The sequence below is a fragment of the Grus americana genome, chromosome Z (assembly GCF_028858705.1).
Source record: "Grus americana isolate bGruAme1 chromosome Z, bGruAme1.mat, whole genome shotgun sequence".
In the NCBI taxonomy this organism is placed as follows: Eukaryota; Metazoa; Chordata; class Aves; order Gruiformes; family Gruidae; genus Grus; species Grus americana.
In genome coordinates this window covers 3,295,887-3,313,723 of record NC_072891.1, presented here as the reverse complement: position 1 = coordinate 3,313,723, position 17,837 = coordinate 3,295,887, and the positions used below count along the sequence as shown (strand labels likewise).

The 17,837-nt window shown below is 38.7% G+C and overlaps 1 protein-coding gene and 1 long non-coding RNA gene across 16 annotated transcripts in view; one reads left to right on the top strand and one right to left on the bottom strand.

Moving 5' to 3' along the window:
* Positions 1–17,837, bottom strand: part of DYM (dymeclin) — a 220,222-nt gene that overhangs the window by 71,950 nt on the left and 130,435 nt on the right. The window lies entirely within an intron of this gene.
* The window catches only part of LOC129199217 (uncharacterized), a 48,939-nt gene that overhangs the window by 26,708 nt on the left and 4,394 nt on the right, over positions 1–17,837 (top strand). Inside the window, exons 3-4 of one of the 2 annotated variants that reach the window (XR_008574615.1) lie at positions 15,300–15,506; positions 15,797–16,061. This is a non-coding gene — a long non-coding RNA (uncharacterized LOC129199217). Of the gene's footprint in view, positions 1–15,299; positions 15,507–15,796; positions 16,271–17,837 lie in introns of those variants that run through there. The other variant, XR_008574616.1, reaches the window with a different exon arrangement.

The following is a 17,837-nucleotide window of genomic DNA, read 5'->3' as shown; positions in this document are numbered from 1 at the left end:
ACAGAGGTGGTTGAAACCAGGCTTGAAGCGCAATAAATTGCTGTTTACACTGTCACAGCAATGGCAGAGAGAAAAATCTGGGAGGAAAGAAGAGAATCTCAGTGCCAAGCAAATGAGTTGAACTTAGACCGATGTTATGACAAAAAGTAAGAGATGGAAGCCTCAAAGAATGGGGCACTGTCAGAGACCGGGAGACAAATCAAGCACTTCAGCAGAGGAAGGTCAGATCGAATTATAAGACAGAAAAAAGCAATAAGGATTGGAGTTCTCCCAATCCAAATCACTAGTGAGCTTCTCAAGGAGAAAAATTTTCAATTATCTAAATATTTGAAAATAGTCTATATGCTATGAGTACAGAACTACTTGAGGGCTAAACCGCTGCTCAATGTAATTTATTTGAAGCTTGGAAATTCAGACGTTCTGAATCTTTTCTCCTCGCTCTCCTAGTTCAGAAGGACACTGCAAATAAACAGAACAGCACAGAAACACAAAACGCTATCTGGTGATGGAAAAAAACAGTTCCACGGATCAAAAAATTTGATGCTGAATGTTCTCAAACAAGTAAGCAATACTCTGTGCTGTTCCTTCTCTCTGCTCTCATATACATGCCAAATGTACTATTGTTCTCAATTTTAAAGAATAAATATAAGCCCTAAACACCGAAACCATGTTATGCAAATACTCCTTAAACAATAGGATTTTACAATGCCTGTGTGAACACCACAATCATATGAGAAAAAACCTCCTTTACATAGCAAGTTCTTCATTTTGAAATCTGATGTCTAAAAGTTAAAACCATGCCTTAACTCCTGTATATGTAAGAAACACTTCTTGGTTTTGACCCATTTTTTAATGGATTACAGAAAAAAAGAGAGTTCTATGGCACGAGAACTCTGCTCATATACTGGATAAGACGCCTGCATAGACATTTCCAAGCAGAGGATCCGAATCACTCATCTGCTTGAATAACATTCATGTATGGTCACACGAGAGGTCACATCAAAACAAATGCACCATACTGTTTAATACGAAATATAATAAATGCATTGTCCTATAGTGCTATATGGGGGGACTGGTTGCAAGCAAATAGGGGCAGTTGAGCCACCTTTCTGCAGGAGATGGAGAAGCGATCTGTAAGCACTTAAGGAACCAGGCCCTGGGAGAAATCCATTTAGCATGAATAAGTGCAGAAAAATAACTAAGTCCCCAAATGCCCACGTCTACTGAAGAGCCCTTGAGGCATTTTGCATTTGACTTACCCAAGCTGTAATGGCACATAAATAGAAATAACGAGAGAGAATAGCTGTGGAGAACTCCAAGGGCTATCCGGGGCAGTTGACTCTGTGGAGGGACAGTGCTCTTATTTACTTGAGCCCAACTCTAATGCCTGGGAGACATTTAGGATCCCAGGAAAGAGAAGCTAACCAATTAAGATATCAAATTGCTAAGGAGAAAATAAGAATGTACTTTATATCGTTTTTTCTAATCTTGTAAAGTGAAGCGTGACTAACTTCTGCTGAATAAAGCTTTGCTATATTTACTATTAGGTCCATCTGGCTTGTGGAGATGATGTGAAACCAAGAGACTTAGGGTGTGCAGTTTCCACAAAGGTCACGTCTGCAAACAAAATGTTTTGTATGGGCATCACTCACGGACTTAATTCACCAAAGAGTGTTTAAAGGATCGGGGAACAAAAAGGGCTTCTCCCAGGTAGCAAAAGGTCCACATGAGACTGGTATTGCCACGTTCTGACTTTGCTGGTCAGTGATCAGACTTTTTTTTTTTATTTCTCTTGTCTAGTGCCTTCTCAAAAACAATATAAGTCTGTGTCCCCTTGGAAACAGGCTGTGTGCCTCAGCTGCATGCTATTTCAGGGCAAATTCCAAAGTATCACAAATTATTTTAATGCAACCTGGGTAAACAAATGATTTCTATCCCATCTTCCTGCTAAACAGCAAGCATTAAAGACTATTCTTTTAATTCTACAGTCTTGAACTTGATCATAATAGATGAAGTACTTCAGGATATGTTTAGTTCACGACAAAAGCTTCTCATTAATTTTAAGGAGTATTCTTTTATCTGCCATTGCTTACATATGAACAGAGATCTATAATCCATGTGCTATAAAGACATTCCAAATTCTGTCTCCTAAAGAAATTTTCTTAGTTAGTAAGTAGAAAAACATGCAGTGACCATACACTCATGGCAAAAATATATAAGCAAATTCAGGAGCAACTTAGAACAATTAATGGAGGCTTTGTGTTAACCAACAGGATTTCCTGTTAAAATGGAATCAAAAAGACAAAGAGACTAGAAAAAACATGAAAGCAAGGAATTTGATGTGGTGAGACAAAAGTCAATATTTACAAAAGCAAGCTGAGAGTTTAATTTGCAGAGAGCGGGAAATGTATTTTTCAAATGAAGGTATAAATTGTTAGGCAGCTCATGGCCACTTTCCAATGAAGTAAAAGGAACAGAAAGCAGTAAAATCCTTCCAACGTATCTTGGTACAGATAGTCTCATTCCCTGTTTGTCTGGCATGACAAATAACATCCTCGTAATTCCACTTCAAGGACAGAGTCAGGTGAGGCTGAGAAGATGCACCTAGAAACATCTTCCTAACTCCATGTCATATTAAACTCAAGTAATGAAACTGTGATCTCCCACAGACTGAAATCCCCCATGCAAACCCTATGGAAGACATTGAGTTTGAGCTGGGGACTTCACTGAGCACCATGTACCTGCTGTATTTTTCTGTAACCGAGAAAGTGGCAAGTGGCAAACCAAATTTAGGAAGGCTGAAAGCTATGGGGGGAAATGTATGCAGTCCAGGATAAAAAGAATACATGTTTATAAGGCTCAGCCTAATTATAAGGTTTATTCTGAGTTAAATATTCCTGCATCTGCCTTGGGTGTCTCAAGGCATGAATATAATTCCTTTCAATGTTCCCTGTGTTCGCCCTGTTAATATTTTACAAGAATACTGAACGGGGAATAGGGTCCACAATATTTCCATTTCATCCACTTGCTCTTAATTCAACAGGATAAGTGTTTCATAGCTGCTGAGAGAAGACATTTGTATTGAATTAGGACAAGACTCTGTGGGTGAGAATCAGAGCAAATTGCTGGAGAAAGCAGCCTGAGCAAAACTCCCACCCAAAAACCCAAAGACAGACTCTGAACAATGAAACAACAACAAGAAAATTAAAAAGACATCACTGCCATGCAACCTAAGGTCCAAATCCTTATCCCTTGAGCAGCTTTTATTTGGTGTGGCTTTGCTCAACCACGCTGGGTGTGCGTGTACATATGTATTTATATGTATTTGGGTCATTGCTACACTTGTGAAGAAAACTGCCGTGCTTCTCTATGCTCACTCTGTCAGGAAAGAATTTGGATCCATGTTGGGAGTTAACAGACTCATTCCATACACAGATCACAGGGTATGTGCATTGCTAGCAGCTCTCTTTATGCTAAGACTTAAGCAATACATGAGTCTTGAACCACACTTCCATCACCAAGAGTCCTCCCCATTGGCATCGCACGTTACCCGCACCCCATCCTCACAGCAACCCTGCTCGGCGCGGGTTTAGCTTTTCAGTGCCCCGACATGGTTAACATGAATCGTTCATTGCATTGTCCTTTGAACCTTGGAAATAATACCACGGCTTGCACCTAATTTCATAAAACTGAATTTCAATATTGAAGCAGTAGAACAAGAAACAAGCTGCTAGGAGGACACATTATTGTGCTGTAGACAGATAACATTGGTTTTGTCTTGCACCTTTGTTTCCTTCCTCCGACTCCCTTTCTTCTTCTGTAAAGCCCTGTCCTAAAGGTCTCTTTGCTTTTCTTGCTCCACGGGAATGAGTTGTACTGTCTTCCTCATGCACTGACCTTCTCTTCAATCAGGTGGTCCCTCCTCATCATGTCCTCCTCCCTCCACAGCAATCCTAGCAGTGTCCCACTGATGGTCACAGAAAACATACAGGTGCCTCTCCCTCATCACTGCAGTTAGTTTAATTACTCTATTGACACAAACCTCAAATTTTAATAAACTGGAAACATTTTTGGAGGAAATAAAGAAAGTCAGTTGGGCCTGTCATGACTCTACAGTAAAGCTATTGCTAAGGACCTTACAGAAAGGACCAAAAATTCAAACCAGACATAGGTGTTACCGCTAAGACGTGCTCCCAAACATAATCTCGGATGCAAAGACTCTCTCTTGCATAACAATTAGGTCATTTCTAGACTTCTAAAACCCCATAAGGAAAGAAAATTTGAAAGATTAAGCATTTGTATCTGTAGGTAACTTCTGCAACTGTTCATGGGAGTAGTAACCTTTTTCAAATCCAAATCCACTTTGTATTTTCTCTGTGAGTATTTGTGATCCACTGAGAAACTGTTATAAGAACCACAGGATCTAAAAAAAATCACTAATTAAGGAAATGAAATATTTCTTGTCTTCCAGACAGAGTTTAGATGGCATGTGTTCAGTGTGCCCTGAGGCCATACAGGGAATAAAGATGATGTTAAAAAAAGAAAGCAGTTAGTAATGCTACATTCAGAACAAAAAACAATGCACAATCACTTAATTCAAGTTTGTGGTTTTGCTTTTGAAACAAAGGTGCTGAATTAAAACTTCACAGAGAACCTTAATCTATTATTTCCTAAACTTGGAGTGAAGTATCAATCTTGATCAAGGCAAATTTTTTCTTAATGCAGTAAGTGTATAAAACATAATATATTGACTTGAGTGTACCACAAACTTTTTCAGCAGAGTACCTCCACTAATGTTGTTTACTGATTTTGGCTCTAAAAATCTAGTTTTAACTGTATTTCCAGGCATGAAAAACATTTATAGTTTCATGTTAGACATGAAATACATTGAAAGGAATACAGAATAGAGCTTGCTATTAAAAATGTATGGTGCTTTATCATGAACTCAAAATTCACACTACAATATCTAGTGTAACATAAACATATGCACATAGGTAGATACACGCAACTTCCTCCAAGAGAGAAATTTGTTGGAAATACTACTTTTGACTGCAAATAACACTGGCATGCAGGTACACATACTTTGAAAAAGATGGAAATGCTTAAAAATTTTCAGAGGCACATGAAGGTACTACTAGTTGAAAAAAGGAAAAAAGAACGAAAAACGCAGGGTAACATCAAATAATGTATTCAATACTTTTCAATACTGAGATTAAGTTTAATCTGTATTACTAAACATTTCCTGTAAAAGCATAACAACACTGTACTTTAAAAATAAATATCACAAGTAAAAATTGTCTACATCTTTCACTGTAATGTCAACATCAATCCCCTTTGTTGAATTTCTGGGGATTTATGTACCTAGACATAAACCTGCAAAATGTAGCCAGTCATAAATAAACCTCTTTCCAAAGGAAAATTCATGTCAAAATAGATAGGAAATAAAAAATAGGTCTTTTCATCCTAAAAAATATCCACATCATTGAAAAAAACCATTTATCAAGAACACCAAATTTTTTTTTTTTTTTTTGAGAGATGTTAATATCCAGTCAGAATCCAACAGCAGCGGATGCTGAACAAAACAAGGGGATAATGAAGCATTTTGTGAGTTCAATTCACTATGGAAAAAACTAGTGTCAATGATCCACATGGAGGTAAATCTGGCGTTAGGAAGCCCCAGCCTGCCCTTGCCCAGTTCAGCACAAGTGCTGTGCCAATGTCCTGGGAAGCCAGCCCACGGCATTTTCTTAATTCCTGTTATTTAACTTTTTTCTTTATTTTCTTTATTTCTTTCTTCTTAGTGGCTAGAGCCTCTCAACAGCAACCATGTCCATTCCTACGTATGTGTTAGAAATAACGCCAGGGCCTTTTCATCTGCTTCATTTCCCTTAGATCTTTATTATGAACTGTAAAGCTGCCCTTCCTAAAATTGCATCCTAAATTTGGACACTGCAGTGATTTTTTCCCCCGTGTTCTATGGCTCTTAAAATAAAAAAGATCAAAGGGAAAAACAACCTGTGCAAGTGTGGAGCAAAGACCTGCAATGGTTACAAACGCAACTCCTGAGTACAGCATATACGTATCAAGAACATAACGTGGTCTTCAGCATCCTCAGAAAATTTTAAGAAATATATTATAGACAGTTTAAACTACTTGTCATTGCAAGAAGATGGCAGTTTTGGAATGGATCATCTGGAAGCCTTTAAGGAAGGAAAAATGTTTGGAGTACTGAATTCGCCCAGCTTTTGTCTCCATCACCAGTTCTGCTCTCGCAAACGACAAATGTGTGTGATCAAAATCATTGTGGCTCACAGCAGGAAAAGGCCTGTCAGCACCCTGAAGGAGCTCAGTCTTTCACCGTCCATTCATCTTTTATAAAAATACTTTCCATATTTAGCAAAAAAGCACGTCTTACCCATGTTTTGTAATCCAACCTTGACAGAGCTAAAATGTAATCACGTTTCTTCACTGTAGTCTCCCTGTCAGGGTGTTTAATTTTGTTCTTCAGTTAAAAAAGGTGTTAGAGATGTTACCGATAAGATTTAGAAACTTTACATGGGCATGAAGAGCCCTTATGCAAGAGAAAACAGATTTTTTTGGGTAACACTTCAAAGTTATTGTTCATTACTTATTCAGTAGGAAAAAAGTTATTATTTCCCAGATACGCTGTCATCCTAGATTACCTTATTCACTACTGAACTTGTCATTCTAAAGAGAGATTATTTTATTACCTTCAGACAAACACACGCAAGCCTCGGGATTGGTGGGAAAATGGATAGAGATGTGATTTAATGATTCATTTCAGTATACTTGCAGTTGTGCAATATTTTTCCATCTTCAAAACCAACATAATATATTTTTAAGTCCCAGTCCCTCAAGTTGCACAGTAATTAAATTTACATTGTCTTCAATTTATTTGGAAATTAACCTCATTCCCAGAGAGAAAAGAGATTGTGCTTTTGCGCTTTACCTCCCACTCAGTTTTATACATCTTATTGCCCTGTGTCATTCTCTTGGCCTCTATCAATTCAAAAATCCTACCAAATTCCTAAAAAAATGCCCTCCCCAAAATGTACTTTTTAAAAGACAAAATCCTGTGATGTTCCAGGTTATTCTGTGTTTTTCCCAAAGCAAAGAAAACACTTCCAAAAACAGAATTAGCATGATGATAAAGCAAACACCAACAGTTTTCTATCCTATACTGTGCAAAAAGCAAGTACGACCCTCATGGGATGGGACATTAATTCCCCTCCACCTTGGGTTGGGGTTGGAGTTGGGAGTGTGGGACCAAATGCAAACGTATTACAATGGGATATAAAGACGGATATTCAGAAGAGACACAACATGGCACTCTAGGCACACACAGGTACCTTTCTGAATTTAAATTTATCCAGGTGACAACCAAAGGCATGCAGAGATGAGTTTTGATGGTCCTGCTGGTGTAATCTGGATTTATCTGTGTCCAAAACTACTCTGGATACTACAGCGTTTTGCAAATGTGATCAACTATACAAACAGTATAATGGTGCTAAGAAGAAAAATCAAGATAATCACAGTATTTTCAAATTGAGTCAAGTTGTGACAAACTGATGAAGTAGAAGCTCAATGAGTGGAGGGGGAAGTGGATAGAAAACCGGCTCAACAAATGGGCTCAGAGAGCTACAGTCGGCAGCACAAAGTCCAGCTGGAAGCTGGTTACAAGCGATGTACCCCATGTTTTGATTCTGGGGTCCACACTCTTTAATATCTTCATTAACAACCTGGCTGGTTGCAGGTGATACAGAACTGGGAGGAGAGGCTGATGCCCCAGAGAGTGGTGCTGCTATTCAGAGTGACCTGGACAGGCTGGACAAACCGGTCAACAGAAACCTCATGAAGTTTAACAACGAGAAAGATCAGATCCTGCACGTTGAAGGCCGATCAGTCAGAAAGCAGCTTTGCAGAAAAAAGTCTTGGTGGACACCAAGTTGAATGTACGCCAGCAATGCACCCCCAAGGTAAAGAAAGCCAACAGCACCATGGGTTGCATTAGGTAGAGCATCGCCAGCAGTTGTGGTTTGACCCAGCTGGCAGCTAAACACCACACGGCTGTTCACTCAGTGGGATGGGGAGAGAAACAAAGGCAAAAAAAACCCCCTAAACCTAAAATGTGTGGGTTGAGATAAAGATAGTATAATAGGACAGCAAAGGAAGAGAAAATAAAATAAAATAATAAAATAATAATAACAGAATATACAAAACAGGTCATGCACAGTGCAATTGCTCGCTGCCTGCTGACCAATGCCCAGCCCGTTCCTGAGCAGCAATCCCCCGTCTGGCCAACTCCCCCAAGTTGTATGCTAAGCATGACATCATATGGTATGGTATATCCCTTTGGCAAGTTTTGGGACAGCTGTTCTAGCCGTGTTCCCTCCCAGCTTTTTGTGCATCTCCAGCCTTCTCGCTGGCAGGGCACGAGAAGCTGCACAGCTCTCGACTTAGTGTAAGCACTACTTAGCAACAACTAAAACTTCAGTGTGCTATCAACATTATTCTCATCCTAAATCCAAAACACCGCACTATACAAGCTACCAGGAAGAAAATTAACTCTATCCCAGCCAAAACCAGGACACCAGTCCATCAAGGGAGGTGATCCTTCTTCTCTGCTACTGGGGAGCCCAGCACTCCAGAGAAGCTTTCCCAGTGTTAAGCAGAGACAGTCACGTATTGAATCGAGTTCAGCAAAGAGCCACAAAGATGATTATGTGACTGGAGCATTTGGCATGCAAAGAGAGGCGGAGAGTCCTAGGACTGATTAGTCTGGAGAAGAAAAGGCTCAAGGGGATCTCAATGCGTACAAATATCTGATGGGAGGCTGTAAAGATGACGAAGCCAGACTCAGTGGTGCCCAGAGAAAGGACAAGTGGAAATGGGCACAAATGGAAATACAGGAAATTGCATTTAAACAGAAGGAAAAAAACCCAAAACCAAACAAATACTCATAGAGTCTGTGGAGTCACCATCCTTGGAGATAGTAAAAATCAACTGGACACAAACCTGGGCAACCGGCTCTACAATCTCCAGAGGTCCCTTCCAACCTCAGCCATTTGGTGACTCACTGAAATCTCCATGAGCATAGCTAAACATTTGTCACAGTTGCAACAAATAACAAAATGCAAGGACAACTGTCTGCTGGAAACTAACTACAAATCCATGCAGAAACTTCAGCAAAGCCACAATTGCACTATAAAGTGCTTTGGGAAATACAGGAAATATATTTTAGGGTAAAAATCTGCAGTAGCAAGAGGATGGCTTGGTGATTAATTAGAAGAATGCAGCATCAGAAAGATCTGGGTTATTTATTTTTAGGGGTCTTTATAATAAATTTTTAATTTCCACTGGGTGAACACCACACTGAAAGCAAGGACTTGCATCTATTTTGCCAAACTGACGAGCAATCGCAGCAGAGTTCACAGTAAAATTCTAATTTAAGACAGCACAACTCTTTGTAGAACCAGGGACTACCAAACACATACCAAGAGCTTTAGTGGTGTCCAACAGTCAGTAGGGTAGAGGTTCCTCTGAGGCTCACTTCTCAGAGGAACAGCACTAAGCTGGACTGTACTTCAATCCATTCAAGTTTACAAAATTTAAGGGCTGAATTTTCACCAACCAGAATACAAAAAACCTATCACGCTATTATTCCTGACACGAAAACAGGCCTGATGGGTCGCCTCCCTTAGAGGTACCTTATTTTATCCTACCTATAAAATTGGATTTTCCTCTTTCATAAAATGTTCTGATAACTAATAAGGAACATCAATGAGCTGAGATACTGCACGTTATGCACCTAGAAGCATTCCAAGTAACCAAGTACGTGAGGCAGGAACATTAAATGGAAACTTTAAAATCTTCTTTCATTACTGTACACGTATTGAACTAGTTTTCAGTTAGGCTGACGCCCCAGAAAACTTTTCCAGCATTTAGAAGAAAAGCCAAACACTAATCACTGTCCTGGAGGTTACACTGGGGCTGCAGGATTAGTCATCTTTGGAAACCAGTTGTGGTTGTTCTTATTTTCCTCTCCCACTGCTTTTTCTGATCTGTGGCTGGTGCAGTGGGAGCATTCTCATCAATGTTTTCTCACAAATTCAGCTTACAAACACGAAAGAACAAAATCACTTAAGAATAGCTCACAGCTCTCAGCCCCTACATCCTGCTGTAGAGTGGGGATCCAAAACCTCCTTATACAACTAAAATCAATCCTTTGGAGGATTAGAATAAAAAAAGCTGACTAATTTCCCCCTTCCTTTTTTTTTCCACCTCTCCCTTTCTTGGGCAAATAGGCTGTGGCGATACCAAAATGTGAGAAGAAATGACAATTCTTGTAGTTTGATGTTCTCATTAGAAGCTGGAAATGAACAGAAGAAGTTCTTACAGTGTTACTAATTCTGCAAACCAGAATGTTTTTGGTCATTTAGATCAGTATGAATGGATGTGGATGCCAGTTTCCAAGACTTTAGCAGCTACACCTCAGTTAAGCAAATCACTAACGTTCCCTGTTCCCTCCCTGTCCTGCCTGGGGCTGTGCAGCCTCATGTCCCCTGAGGAGCCAGGCCAGGTCTGCGGGACTCAGCGGCTCAGAAAATGAACCATGAAGATGACACTTCTAATCATTTATATTGTTAATCAAATATTTAATAAAGAAGATTTTTTTTTTCTTTTCTTGAAATTCATGCTACTTGGAGCAGCAATTAATTAGGAAAATGAAAACGCTCACAACATGTGCTTTGAGACAGTCTGGACTTCCTGAAAAAAATCTGGATTTTACCATATATATTATCTCTTGGGCTCATCACCTTTAAACTAACATGCCTAAATATCCTGAAGTCAGTTGGTACGTGTAGAACAATTAGGTGTGCTGGGACGATCAGCCCAAAAATCAGCAGATTCCTCAACCACACGTCTCATGCACAATATCCCACTAACCAAATTACATTTTGAGTGAAAGTCACCTATGATGTTAAGAGTATGTTGTGATATTTGGGGGTTTTTTTAACTGCACTATTGACTGTCAGGTTTATTGATTAAAAATTACAGCTGGACTAAAATTTTGTATGTTTTAGGGAGTTGGATACTTTGCATCCAACCTCAAAAGCCAATGTCTTGTCTCTTACATTAACAACACAAATCTCTTGTTGTTTCTGTTCTTCAGAGTCCTTTGACAAAATTTCGTTCATCACCACTGTTCATATGCATGATTGGAATCCCTTAATCACCTGCATCTCTGTCTCCAAGAGACATCTGCAAAGTTATTTGCTCCACTGTTTTTCCGGAGTATTTGTGAATCATTTGTTACTCAAGGTTTGCAAAGTTCTTTGAAACATTTTAGTACTTCAGGCACTGCCCAGATCTCTCTCTAGACATCCATGTGTATGGATTAAACATTCAGTTCTTAATTCATTGCAAGATGTAGATACTCCTCACTATTTAAAAGGAAGAAAAAAAAAAATATACATTTTGATACTTAACTTCAGGCATTCTGGTTGGAACATCTTAATCACAATTATCAATTGTGATGATTCTAGCTGCAGTCAGTACTTTCCACTAGCTTCATCAGAACATAATGAGTGCTGGAATCACAGCTACAGTCTGTTGATTTGCAATGAGAGCGCATGATGAAAAGGACTTCTGCGTAAGCCAAAATGTAGCTTTGGTGAGAATCTGTGCTTTAATTTGACAAATTGGAACATGTTTTGAATCAGTAACATATGTTTGTTATTTACCAAGTGAATAATTTTCTATATTTAGGCAATAATTACACATTTTATTAAGTTGTCTTCACTAGCCAAAGTTCATGCAATGTTGTCTGGGAAATCAAACCAGATAAGAGTGCATCACTTAGGTGGACAAACCAAGGAATACCCACGCTGGCAGTGACAATGACTTATGGAATCTGCTGGAGAGGTGACATTCTGCACCCGAGGAGAGTCAGCAGATATTATTGAACCTCAGTAAGGCTTTTTGGTCTAAGCAGAAGACTGGCTTACATGAGCATAAATTGTTTCTACGTACAGCTATGAACTATTTAACTGTATTCAGCCTGACATCCATTTTATTAGTATTCTCCTGAACTCTTCAGGCAAGCTATAGAGTATTTCTCTTTTTAGTCTCCAAACAATAGCTTATTTACATATTTATAAAAGAATAAGCCACCCTCCCCAATCTTGATTAATTGCCAGACATTACATGTGAACGCAAAACCCCCAGTCTCTGAACATACTGCTACAATGGAAATGTGTGAAAGTAATTTTGTTCCAATTTCATCTCATGGGAACATGGGCTCATAAGCATTCAATTAAAAATAATTCCATCTGATCGAAATGTGTTTTAGTTTCACATGCTAATGTGGTAGAATACGTCTAGATCATGTCTGTGAAATTTTTACCAGAGTGGGAGGAATAAAAATTATTACATAGAAAGAACATAGCTCTTGCAATTTTCCCCTTTCAATTTAAATTTTTTTTGTGCATGAGAATGCAATGTTTTGGCAACCTGCGCTGTTTTGTACTACTTGGGGGATAGTACCTGGAAAGATAACATTTGTAATGGGGAAATTCTGAATTAAAATGCAGCCTTTTAAAGAAATCTGTGAGACAAAAAACCAACAAAATCCTGCATGGCAATCTGCCTGTAACTCCAATTTTTAATGCCAAAAGAAGCCACTTTGATCAGCTCGTCTGACACAAGCCATAGGAATTCCCTCAACTACTTCCTCCTTCAAGGCCAATAGCTGTGGCTGGACTTGGACATATCTTTTAGGAAAAAAACACAATTTCATTTAAAAATTCCAATCTTGGGAAATCCAGAGTCCTTGTTAAACTATTCCAGTGAATCATTCACCATGTAAAAAAAAATATGAACCAGTCTCAATTGGGTTTGCTTCCATTTCCAGCTACTGGAGTGCATTACACTTTTGCATACTAAAGGGCCTCTCATTAAACAATTTATTTACCCATAATCTCCCAAATTATTTCAGAGTAAACTCATAAAACTGCCCTAGAGTACCTCCAAGTTCTTTCAAAGTCAGCGCTACCTGGACCTTTTATCCCAAAAAGCGTGACCTACGTGCATGAAATTCTACTGGCTCTATGAAAATGCACCTTGCTTCCATCAGGCTTAGACGGTTCCTTTTGATATCAGCAATCTTTCCTCTTCACTGATCACTGCTTCCCTAAAGAACTATTTTCAATACATTATTTTAAATAAGGTAGGAGTTAATGAACCAATGCATGAGAGTTTCCACTAGACGTGCACCCACACTTGATGAACATCCAGTTAAACTGCATTTTGAGACCTACAGGCTAGGTAATTTTTCACCCACCAAATAACCACAGCATTGATTTTATATCTCACTGGTTTCTTGATTGATATGCTGTGCAGTACGAAGAAAAATAATTTGTAATAGAATTACTTATAAACAATTCTCCTCTGCCAAGTCACTCAATGTTGAGTGTAAAGTGATCCTTCCATAATAAAAAAAAATACTTCAATAAAACTATCAGCAGCTAACTAAAAATCACAATCAAAAAGCAATAAAGCATTACATTATATTCATTCAATAGACCTCTGACCATTTTATTTTTTTAATTCTTTTTTTTTTCCCCCAAAGGAAAAGAATTAAATGAGCTGGATTTCAGGGAAATGTTGTTCCACATCATCACAGTGGCCAAAGAAAAAGCCTCACCTCCTGACCTGTGATCCCAGATTGGGAACTGAGTCCACACAAAACATCTTGAGTGGAAGTTCAGAGAACAGTTTCCATAAAAACTTCCAGGCTGCTCTATAGAAATCCCAGGATAATGGTATTATCAAACCAGCCGGCATCCTCAAAGAAATACTAACATATCTTGATCCTATCTTTTTTCCTTTGCCCATTTTTACTTATTCTTGTTTTTATTTACTTCTTAAATGAGCTAATTAAATTTTGTCAGCTGTTCCATGGTCTACCTAGGAGTGAAGTTTAACATGCACATACCATAACCACTGAAATCAATGACTGTTACAGCAGCCCACAGCCTTGTGTTTGCATTGAAAATAAAAAATAAAACAATGACTGTTAAATCCATTAGGAAAAAGACGGTCTTTGAGTCTTCAGGTTAAACACTGGTAATTGCAGCAATTGGAATACAGGCGATCCCATTAAGAGAAAAAATTTTATTAATTGTCACAAAAATGCGCAATCTCCAAGTTCTACATTAGAAGTTGGATGAATAATGTCATATGTCTCAATAACAAGAAAAATTTCCCAACCAACCCATAATTATACTCTCTGATAACGCAATGGTATTGCAGTCCCTGAATGGGGACCAATTCTGTTCTCATCAGCCTTCTGGCCTGGCAGGATGCACACGGAATAGTGCTTGTGGGAGCAGAAAAGAGAAAGGAAAGGAAAAGGCAAAGCACCCACAGACCATTCGGTCAGATGCCAGTTTTAGAAGCAAGGTGCAGATGCTTACTAAAATGTCCTGCAGAAAAAAAAGGTTTTTATCAGTATTGTCAAAAAAGAGTATCAAGTTAGTTTATTTTAGACAAGTCCTTAAACCTACCAAGATTTTTAGAGCTTTTCATTGCAGAATTATTTTTTGTGTGTGTGTGTGTGTGGGGGATTTAAATTTTTAAACCAAGTTATCTACCATTCCAAAAATAGTTTGCTTTAGTGATAAATGAAGTGCAGCTATTTCTTGCCTGTGATGGGTCCAGACTCTGCCATTTTCATTCTTCTACTTCTAATCCTAGCTCATAAGTGAGTTTATTCATAAAATGTGAAAAAAGCAAGCTGTTGTTCAAAACTTATAAAGACTTAAAAAGCCTTTTCAATAAGGTCCAATTACTACATCACAAATTATTTCCCTTTTCAGAGTTCTACTGAGTTACTTATCAATAACAGTTTCCAATAGGTCCTATGACTGGAGTCTCTTATAAGACTTATGCATCATTTTCCTGCAGAAATTGTCTTATTCTCAACCAATTTTGTCTGCCCACACCAATTTACAACAACATTTTTGTTTTCACATGCCACTTTGGATGGAAGCCTACCTGCACTGACTTCACTCTCTTTGGGAGACTTGTTTGCAGAGACAGCCGTGTTTACCCAAGGTGTGATACTAAATAGAGACCTTCCCATTTAAATGATCATTAAAGTCAAAATAATATCACTCATCTTGTTGATTGCTGTGTTTTTATGTTGTCTCAGCTACTAGATGTTTACAATATAACTGTTATTATTTCTCAGAAACGCCTTGATTCTCTTTACACAGGGAACACTTTCACTATCAGGTCTCATGGGTTAAGCTCCCAGTGAAGTAAGGATCAATATGTATATTTCATATTTAAAATATCACAAACAGCAAGGATCAGAATTATATACATTCATTTCAAAAGTCATGAAGAACTTGGAGTGCTTTAACTGGCAACAGCAGGAAAACAGAAAAGGACCAGTTTTCAGAAGGCTGAAGGGGCTCTTGGTGAGAACACTCAGATCTTCTGTTATCCTCCAGCTTGTACTCCTGTAAGGCTGACGCACTGTTTTATTTGCACTAACTTAAGGCAAGACTTCTATATTAACTGCTTAAAACCTGAACGTAGACAAATGCTCAAGATGATCTACAGAATCAGACAAAAATAATTTCACACCAGTCAACACCCATTTTAAAGAATACTAATTGATGTACTTCTCCGTATCGCATTAATCCACAGGAAAAAAACATTTAAAGTTTAATAATAAACATATCTGCTTCCATGTTTCTCCCCACAGACCAAACCCAAAGAAAATATGTCAGACCTGAAACGTTTTAGCTGTTTTCAAGAATGATACTCTGACACCTTTCCTGTATCTACTGAAGGATGGGCCAGCAATCCATACCGTGACAAAGGGCTGTCTCTACGTTCCTGGGATCCAGCCCTGATGCCCCAGCACAGCTCACACTCAAAGGAAAAAAGGAGCTGGCAACTGCATAATGAATACGAGTTGGCTTTATGCAGTACTTCACCATCACGTTGCAGCAATGGAAACATTTCTGGTAATTAGCAGTATTTTTCAAAGCTAACCTCTAAGGCCCTGATCCCACAAAGACTGCACATTCTTAAATTAATGTAATTGCATAATTCCATCAACTCTGATGGCATGGGAGGAGTATGGTTGCAAAGTTTATCCTCTACAGGCTTCAGACAATGTGGCAGAACACTCCTGAGAGGGAGCATTAAAATCTTATCAGATACATTTTGTTCTTTAAACAAACCTAGCATTAAGTAATAAAAGATACGCAAAATGGGTAAACTGTGTGAATTTGACATCATATTTCTTTATCTTTTTTCTCTGGGCAAAAAAAAAAATCTTAATTCAAATGCATCCATACAATTTCTCCTTTTGCTCTACTACTTCATGAACATGTTTACTCAATTTACAAGGCTCAGCAAAATCATATTTCCTGCTTTCACACACACAATGTCAAGCTAGCTATGAAAATAAAACTCTCCTTAATTTGTTCAGCATCCCAAAACAAATCACTGCTTGTTAGCTGCCTTTTGCTAGTGCATGCGCTAAGCCAGTTTCATTTTCAAACACAATTTTCCTCAGATTGACTGCAGTCCAAAGAGCTTTGAAACAAAAAGGGAACACACACGAGCATTAAAACATCACACGATGAACATGCAGTTCAAAAAGAAAGCATAACTGTTAAGAGTGGGAGAACATATTTCACATCACGAAGCACGTTTACTGCAATAATCCATAAATAGCACAGCCACAACAGAATTATTAGACAGTAGCAATGACAGATTACAAGCCTAGACTTAATATTTATGCCATGATAATGCACTGTCTCATAGAATAGGTACTGTGTCTCCTCTGGTTTTATAAGTTAGAAAAGCCACCAAAAGCAACACTGGCACTAAATCCCAATTAAAGCCGCCTGGAGAGCCAGTGCTGCGGGACAGGGAATATATACCCTTCGCCTTCCCCTCTCCCCCACTGCAACCGGCGTTAGCTGCTCGGTAAGCGTGGGATGCGCTGGGACGATAGCGGTGGTGACCTGTAAAACCTATCTCACACAAATCCACGGTAGCTTGAGAACACGAACAACATGGATCAGCCACCAGCATCCACGCACTTTTATACGTGCTTTAATGGAAAACAGTCATTATTAACTACTACTGCTTAGTCAATGGCAACATTCCAAAGCTGCCTTCATCTTTTCTCCTTTGTTTTACGGATTTCCTCTCCCCACCTCCAAATTAACGGTACAACTGTTCACGTCCATATTCATGTTTGCACACACAATTTACCAAAATAGTAACAAAAACTTTAATCCTATGGCACATCTGAAGAGAGATGGTATCATCCGGGCATATCAGGACAGCGTCAGAGACCAGCCATTACTCGGGGCTAAGTCTTATACTCTTTACCAGGAGTCCTGCAAAGAGCCCTGGATGGCAGGGTGGTGATTTACAAATCGCCGTAATTAATTATCCTCTGCCTTTAGCAATTTATGCATTCCATCTCTTCTCTAAGCAGGCTGTTCACAGGATAAAATACTGCCGTATTTAATTCAGGAGGGAGGCACATATTCACAGAAAACTCACTTTTTTCTGACACCTCCATTTATGCCACTGTATTTGATGCTATTTACAGATTTATGCAGGCAATAATCCTGACCACACACTTTTCTAATCACATATTACCAGAACAACAACAGGGAATTAGCTGCTAAAAACTGCTACCTATGTATTTTTCAAGCAGCAATTTCTGTTTCAAATACTCTGTCCTCGTCCTATCTCATAAAAGGATAGCCTGTGAT